Source organism: Papio anubis, chromosome 4 (genome assembly GCF_008728515.1).
Source record: "Papio anubis isolate 15944 chromosome 4, Panubis1.0, whole genome shotgun sequence".
Taxonomy (NCBI): domain Eukaryota; kingdom Metazoa; phylum Chordata; class Mammalia; order Primates; family Cercopithecidae; genus Papio; species Papio anubis.
In genome coordinates, this window is record NC_044979.1 from 120,352,289 (window position 1) to 120,361,191 (window position 8,903).

At 49.0% G+C, this 8,903-nt stretch overlaps 1 protein-coding gene across 3 annotated transcripts in view; it reads right to left on the reverse strand.

Moving 5' to 3' along the window:
- The window catches only part of DDC (dopa decarboxylase), a 106,316-nt gene extending 99,122 nt beyond the window's left edge, over positions 1-7,194 (reverse strand). Inside the window, exon 1 of one of the 3 annotated variants that reach the window (XM_017956708.3) lies at positions 6,996-7,191. The gene's annotated coding sequence lies outside the window, so the exon portion shown is untranslated. Of the gene's footprint in view, positions 1-2,051; positions 2,105-6,995 lie in introns of those variants that run through there. The other 2 variants (XM_003895979.4, XM_017956709.3) reach the window with 2 other exon arrangements.
- Positions 7,195-8,903: the final 1,709 nt, after the last annotated feature.

An 8,903-nucleotide genomic window follows, 5' to 3' on the forward strand; every position in this document is an offset into this window, starting at 1 on the left:
AACAAGCAGAGGCTCAACAAATTCTGCGGCCCTCCATGCCCCAAGAGAAGTGCCTCCCCCCTACCTCCTCCAAAACAGAAGAAATGCTGAAGAGTTGCCATATACAGGGCAGCAGTATAAGCCCTTTACCTATATTCTCCTAAACTTCACATCAGCTCTGCAAAGTAGCAGTATGATCCCCTCGACAGCAATGTGGAGAGGCTGAGGGAAGCATGCAGCAGGCACGGAGCTCCTCTCAGCCTGTACAGCTCAGAAGTGGCTTCCACACTTGCCTCTGTCCAAACCACAAGACCAGGACCCTCCGCCATCTCTCAGCACAGTGGGATTCTAACCTTTTCTATGAGGTCCTGTGTCCATCGCTGCCGCATATGTCCACGAGGTGCCTCTGGGCTCCCTGAATGTCTTCCTCCAGAAATGCCAACAAGCACCAGACAAACAGAAAACATCAGAACACCTTTTTTTTTTTTTTTTGGAGATGGAGTCTCGTTCTGTTGCCTAGGCTGCAGTGCAATGGTGTGATCTCAGCTCACTGCAACCTCCACCTCCCAGGTTCCAGCAATTCTCCTGCCTCAGCCCCCTGAGTAACTGGGACTATAGGTGCTCACCACTACGCCTGTCTATTTTTTGTATTTTCAGTAGAGACGGGGTTTCACCATATTGGCCAGGCTGGTCTTGAACTCCCGACCTCAGGTGATCCACTCACCACAGCCTTCCAAAGTGTTGGGATTACAGGCATAAGCCGCTGCGCCCGGCTGCAGAACACTTCTTTTAAAATATCCACGTAGTGTGGTTTTCCTAGAGCCGTTCCCTAAACTTGACAGCTGACTCAAGTTGAGTTTCTGAAAGTAAAACCTTCAGAATAATCAATATGTTGAAGAGCAGAAAACAAAGGTAATTAGAACCCCCAGGCTATCTCTTTGAATTTGTGGCAGGGGAGTTAAGGGGGGTTTATTTTAATTATTATATTCACACTGGCTGTGTGCAGAGGCCCACCCAGTGTGTGCCCAGAAGACAGGAAGAAAAGAAACTGCTGAGAATGGTATGATTTTGTTTCCTTCAGAACCATTCAGACACCCCTGAACTTGCTGTGTGGTCAGCCATCTACGATGCCTGTGTTCTAGTCTGGGGTCACCGCAGGCTGCCAGCCAGGACTCCCGTGCCCCGAGCAAAAGGAGTGTTTGTCTCTGGCACACTTGACAAACCCACAGAGGACCAGCTTTTGTGCAGCGATTGTCACCTCTTGGAGGGGAAACCCTGCTTATCTGAATGAGAAATTTTCGCAAGGAGCCTCTGCCCTTGGAGTCTTCAAGAGAGAAACAAGCTTGTGGGGAGAACCCATGTCACCTGCCTGAATTTCCCTTGGAAACTGAAGAAAACAGGATATGGAGGGCGCAGCAGACCACGCAGCAGCATCTTCATCGCCCTCACACTTTCCTCCCTTATTCATAATAGGGCTCTCATTTATTGAACACCTATTGTGTGCCCGCCCCTTTATAAAATCAGACCTGGTTTTTACCATGATCTGCTGGGAGGACGCTGTTAATTAGCTGCTCTCCTTCACCTCTGAGGCAGGAAAGGCGGCCGGGGAGGTGTGCACCTGAATGCAAACCCCAGCCTCTGAGGCTGCACAGCCTCCTTCTTTCCCACCCATCGTGTGGCCTCCGTGGTCACTACATGCACGCGAGCCAGTCTGGAAAATAATTTCCACTCAGTTATGTTGCTGTCGTGGCTCTAGGAATGTGGCCTAAAAAGCAATCCAAAGTTTTGGATTATGTGCCTGACCTGTTGCTTGCAGATGGTACAAAAAAGCAAGCCGACCTAGGTTAGTGCCTATTTTCTTGAAAAGTTCCTGTAAACCCTGTGCCACCTGAACACACTGGATGCTCAGCTGTCCCTGTCGGCAGAACCTCCTTTCTCCTGCAGGAGGGGAACTCAGCACAGCTAGAATCAACCGGCAAACCTCCCACCCCAAACCCCAGGGTCACGGCCATCCAGGGAGCTGGACGCGTGAGTCTGGTCCGCGAGCCATGAGGACAAAGAGCGGTACTCACAGGCAGCCCGGAGTGACTTGCTCTCTGTCCTCTCTCTCTCCTCTCCACAGTGACAGTTAAGAGGCACAGAAGATGTGATTGCCATTTATGTAGACACAGTGTCTGCCTCTCTGAAGCCAATCAGAGCTGCCGGCTCTGCATTATTTACTGAGCAGCATCCCTCCACCCTCCCACCACCTCCTGCCCCCACTCTGCCCCCAGGAGGAGAGAGTCATCCTAGCAGGATGGCGAGGAACAGCACGGCCTGCGGGGGCTGGGGAGACGCCAAGGAAAAAATGGGCCCTGGGTTCCCAGGCACTGTGTGGGATGCAGATTTGGGGCCAGTGCTCCTGGGACTCTCCCAACAAGTCTGAGAACCCCCAGGCTCCACTCCAGGGGTGAGGAAGGGATGGCGTGGCATTTGGGGAGTGCTCACTCTGGGCCTGCGCCTTCTGTGAGGGACTATTAGGACCCTGTGATACTCGGGAGGCTCAGGGTCCCAAGCCCACTTCGCCAGATGAGAAAGTGAAGTGAGATGCAGATTAGGTGTTGAGCTGTGTGCATCTCAAACTCCTGTGCTGTTACCCTTAAGCCTATCAGCATTGAAAACATGGTTTGGGCTCCGTCTCTCCTCCCACCATTGGGCAGCAACAGGGAGGATCATCTTCCCCACCCTCACCCCCTCCCCCAACCCCTGCTTGATGGGTGTGATAGAAGGAGCAGGATTCCGTTTCTCCTGAAGGTGCACGCGGAGTCATATGAAGCTAGGAAAGGAGCCTGGGTTTTGCAGAGGAGGAAGAGTGGAGAACAGTGTCCACTCAGATGACGAGCAACCTGCAGGTGCCTCTGCCCTGACCACACACACATGCACACACACCATGCACACTCATGCATGCACACACATACACAAGCACACATGCATGCATGTTTATACACACTATACATGTACAATAGCACATACATGCATACCACATACACATGCTTGCACACATGCACACACGCACACATATACCTAAGTGCATGCATGCATACACATACACATACCACATCCAGGGCTTGTGGCACAGTCCAGAGCTAGAAATTCCCCAAGCAGAGCCATCTATCCTCTAATTTTAAGCAGCATCTTTTCAAGGAAGAAGCTACTCCTGTAGAGCAGAGACCCCACGGAGCTGGGACAGAGGCAGCAGCCTTCAAGGCAGCAGAACGTGCCGTGAGTGCAGGGGCTGCAGGGCAGGGAGCCGGCAGGTGGTACAAGTGAGGGGATCCTGGTCTCAGCCTGTGCGTAAGCAGCTCCCTCCAGCAGCCGTGCAGGGACCCACAGGCAGCAGCCACGTGGACAGTGGAGGCAATAAGGAGATTAGGCCCCATCTGCGCAGAGGGCAAGATGGGAGCTGCCCAAGCATCACCATCCAGGGGGAGCCAGAAGCCAGCAGCAGAGTGGCTCATTCCCCCAAACACTGTGAGTTCAGCCATGACCACAGAGGAGAGGCAGGCCCCAGCTATGAGCATTGGAGCTCTGTGGGAGGGGACAGTGTCAAGCGGGACAGCCAGGCACTTCTTGAGCTGAAACTCCTCTGTCCTGAGACCCTCCTTTCTTGCCCGTGGCTATGCACACATGAGGAAGAGCCCTGGGGAGGACTGGCCAGGAGACTGGGGGCTGCAGTGGGTGACTGAGCACAGGGCTCCCGCAGGGCGGGGCTGGGACTGCACTGCTCCCTGGGTGTGTGCCCTTCACCCTGCACACAGCTTGGGCCACACACCAGGGGGACAAAGGTATGAGGAGGGGGCTGATATTTTATTATCATTTGTGTATAAGTAGTATTTAATCTTTATTTTGTTTTTCTTTGATACACAAGTTATTCAGTAGCTATTCAAAAAATGTCCAGACTGCCGGGCACGGTGGCTCATGCCTGTAATCCCAGCACTTCGGGAGGCCAAGATGGGTGCACCACCTGAGGTCAGGAGTTCGAGACCACCCTGGTCGACATGGTGAAACCCCACCTCTACTAAAAATACAAAAATCAGCCAGTGGTAGTGGCAGGCGCTTGTAATCCCAGCTACTCAGGAGGCTGAGGCAGGAGAATTGCTTGAACTTGAGAGGCGTAAGCTACAGTGAGCCGAGATTGTGCCATTGCACTCCAGCCTGGGTGGCAGAGCAAGACTCCATCTCAAAAAAAAAAAAAAAAAAAAAATGTCCAGACATACATAGCAATATTTGCTTATTTTTTAATTGAATTCTAATTTAATTAATTGGATTGAATTGCGGTCAGAGAACATGTTGGTGTGACAGCAATTCTCTGATAGATGTTGACATTTGCATAATGCCATTTAAGACACTTAAGATAGTGTATTTTCTAACTTTTAGGTATTTGATTCCATATATGTCCAATAAAGCAAGATTATTACTTTTGCTTTTGAAATTTTCTAAATGTTTACTAATGTTTTGTTTGCTAAATCTATCATCCAGTTTACTATAATTGGTAGAGATGGTGGATTTGTTGATTTCTCTCCATAGTTGAACCAAGATTTTCTTTATATATTTAAGGCTCTATGTATCTTTAAAACTGTAATACACTGGGGCCTATTATGGGGAGGGGGGAGAGGGGAGGGATGGCATTGGGAGTTACAACTGATGTAAATGACGAGTTGATGGGTGCTGACGAGTTGATGGGTGCAGCACACCAACATGGCACATGTATACATATGTAACAAACCTGCACGTTGTGCACATGTACCCTAGAACTTAAAGTATAATAATAATAATAATAATAATAATAAAGTCAGACCAGTGTTCCTGGGAAAAAGAAAACTGTAATAGATTCTTGGCAGAGTAAAACTTTCATAATTTTATTTTATTATTATTATTATTTCTTGAGACAGGGTCTCACTCTGTCACCCAGGCTTAAGTGCAATGACTCGATCTCGGCTCACCGCAACCTCCGCCTCCCACGCTCAAGCGATTCTCCTGCCTCAGCCTCCTAAGTAGCTGGGACTACAGGTGCACACCACCACACCTGGCTAGTTTTTATATTTTTAGTGGAGATGAGGTCTCACCATGTTGCCCAGGCTGGTCTCAAAATCCTGAGCACAAGTGATCTACCCACCTTAGCCTCCCCAAATGCTGGCATTACAGGTGTGAGTCACAGCACCCAACCCTCATTTTATATAATCATTAATTTATTTATCAAGTTGATTACTCAATTGACCTTGCCAAAATGCTGGCATTACAGGTGTGAGTCATAGCATCCAGCCCTCATTCTACATAATAATTAATTTATTTATTCAGTTGATTACTCAATTGACCTTGGGTTTTTTTTTTGTTTGTTTTTTTGAGACGGAATCTCGCTCTGTTGCCCAGGCTGGAGTGCAGTGGCGTGGTCTCGGTTCACTGCAAGCTCCGCCTCCTGGATTCACGCCATTCTCCTGCCTCAGCCTGTGGAGTAGCTGGGACTGCAGGCGCCCGCCACCACGCCTGGCTAATTTTTTGTATTTTTTTTTAGTAGAGATGGGGTTTCACCGGGTTAGCCAGGATGGTCTCGATCTCCTGACCTCGTGATCTGCCTGCCTCGGCCTCCCAAAGTGCTGGGATTACAGGCGTGAGCCACCACGCCCGGCCTCAACTGACCTTGTTAAAATGTGAAAACTCGGCTCCTCTTCCACAGTCATACCTGCATTCAGTATTCCTGAGCCTCTCCCTTGTCTTGGAGACCAGGGTGGCGTGAAGCTCAGGGGTGGCACTGTAGGCAGATGACTGTGTCTCTTCAAACTTATTTAGTAATTTTTAAGAGTGTGAAAATTATGATTTAAATATTAAGCAGCACCAACGTGTCCCTGGTTTGAAAAATGCCACGTATCCACTTTGTGAGGACTTCCAGGGTAGAGTTCTATAGGGTCATCTTCATCCTGCACCTCATCCAGATAAGCACAGAGAGCAAGACTGAATGCTGGAGGGACTTACCCCAGCCACGGGAGCGGCACTTGTCACCCTGGACCCACACACTGGATTGCTTGGCTGCCCAACAGCACCAAGTGCAAACAGGATACATTCACATTTTGTCTCTGCCAGCTGCAAGATCTTATGCCATCCTCCTCCCCTCCTCTGGCTGTTTGCTCACTTGTGAAATGGGGATGTGACTGGAGGTAAAGAAGGTGAACCTTCTTCTAGACAGAGCCCAATGCAAACTGACCACTCAGAAGTAATGGTTTTAACTCACGCATGATGGAGAGCAACGATTTCCATGGATTAAGCTTTGATTCTTACATACTTCCAACAACAGAGTTAAAACCAGGAGAACTTCGACTCATTGAAGTTGATAACCAAACGATTCTCCCAATAGAAATTCCTATCCGCATATGTTTTCAGATGGGAATTGTACTCAGCATTTTGGTGGGAAAATGGTGGGAAAGATCTTCTAATTCTCCTCAAATCACCCTGCATAGGTAGACACCAAATTGACCTCTAAGTAGACTATACCATACACTGAAAGGAGAGAGCCCTCACGGAGCCTCGGATGTTATAAGGGTAAGGGCAGAGTTCACGTTTACTAATCACCTCCATAAAATTATGGGATTTAATCCTCACAAGGTCGATACTAAGAAAATCCTCATTTACAGAAGAAACAGAGGCTCGGTGGAATAAAATATCACCACCACCCTTGGCGGTACATGTTAAAAATAGAAACACAGCTGGCCTACGTTTGCTACTGAGCCACAGTCATGAAATCATTCCCAGTCCCTATTAAACATGTGTCACTGGAGTGACTGTGTGCATGGAGAGCCACCAAGTGCACAGCCCCCACAGAACAAACGCCCCTGCCAGCCTGCAGCAGAAGAGAAAGCACCGCACAAGATCCCTCAAGTGAGTTAACCTTTAAGCAAATGTTCAGTAACGTGGGGCCAGAGAGTCAAGGTACATGTTGCTGTTTTCCCACTACAATCTGAGTAGGTATAAAACCAGGGACTTACACACTGGAAATTCGAATTCCTTACAGGGCTACTGTCCTTGATGGGATTCTCCAACTTCGGTGACTGAAGAGCACGTAGAGAAGCCGCTGAGGTGCTCGGCGCTGAGGCAGTCACTCTTCTTGAAACTCTAAGCCACATGTTTCCCTCTTCTTGTATTTCCAGCCTCATGTTCCAGTTAAACATTAATTCCTGCTGGTGACAAAGGTCAAGGAAATCTTGAGAAATAGCTCTCCTCTGGGAATCCTGAGAGCACATTCTGAAGAGACTGTTTCATTCCAAATCCTGGAAACTTGGATCTTTCTTATGCGATTCTACATACATCTCACCTTTTACTAAGCAACCCTGATTTCAACTTTGGAGCCCAGTAAGTCATCTGATATGTTCCAGCCCTGCACCAGGTGATGCCTGCATTGCACACAGTCTCTTGCCCCTGAAGGCAGCACCAAAGTAAGCCTGCACTTTCCGGTGCGGCACTCAGCAATATGGGTAAGATTTCCAGGTTCAGATATCAGCAGAACCCAGGAACTCACCTTCCTTACCCAAACCCATCAAAATCATAGTTGAGATGCATGAAACAATGCTCTGAGTGGAAATTGGACAAATTTCTAAAAAGGCCCAAAGTCGATAGAATTTTATGAGAGCACAAAGCGGGGCTGAGGAAGCCACATTGAGAAGTTGAGCAGGCACAGCCTGCAGGGATCTTAGGACCCGGCCTTTCTGGCAGATCCCCAGCGGCTCCAAGCGTGGGGCTCGGTGGGTGTGAAGAGCAGAGTGAAAGTGAGGCTGACTGTGGGCAGCTCATTAAAGGACTGGAAACAAGGCGGAGAGGGCTGTCACCAGAGGCGTTTGTCACAGGCTAGATGCAGGGAAGAGCTCTCCTTGCTCTATCCTGGGGAACTGCAGCAGGCTAGGGCGGGGCACCTGGAGTTCATATTGTTAGACTGGAACCAGAGAGAGAAGAAGAGTGACACTGAGGAGTCTCCAAACCTCCACAGGAGCCATTGGAGGAAAGAGGGAAAAGAGAAAGAATGGTAAGTCAGCCCTCCAGTGACGCACATCCAAATGCTCCAGCCTGGAGTCTCACAGGCACTGAGACCCGAAGAAGCGATGATCCTTGGTAAGGGGAAGAGTGAGGGAAGGGCTCCAAACAGGGAACAGCCTCTGCAAAGGCACTGAGGATCAAGCTCAGCATCTCCCAGGCCCTGACAGAAAGCCAACCCCTAAGGACCACTCAAAGTGGGGCAGGGGGAGTCTTGCAAGCCACGTTACATAATTTGTATCCCCCCAACTGTAATGGAAGGCATTGAAGTGTTTCTAGAAAACAGTAACCTTAGCTTACTTATGGTTTAAGAGCACTCTGGTTCTGGGGTAGAAAATGGATCAGAGGGAGATAAAGGTGAAAGGGTTAGACCTTTAAGTTGGACCACCAAGTCCCACCACATTCCTTGGATTTCTGTACTTTCCTGCAAACCAGGAGTGAATTCAAGTGAATTCATTCTGGGAGATGGGCTGGGGGAAGAAAGGGACTTGAGATGAAGAAGCGTGGTAATATTCCCTATATGTGTGTGTGTGCGTGCATGTTAGGAGGTTGCTGGGGAAGGGGAGGAGTCAAGGAGGTGGAGAAACGAGCCAGTGATGAAGCCAGTGGGCAAGGGGTGATGGTCATGGACTGAGAGGAAGAAGACTAGGGTGGACCAGTACTGGCTGTGGGGAGATGAAGGACACCGAGGATTCAGTTTGGGAATCAAGTTTCAGATATCTACATATCATGTGATTTGAGATGTCCAGTATACCTCAGAAAAGAGGCCCAGACAGGAAATCAAGTTATGGGTTGAAAGTGTTTACATGATATTTGAAGCAATAGGACTGGAAAAAAATTATCCATAGAGAAGAGAGACCACAGTTTTG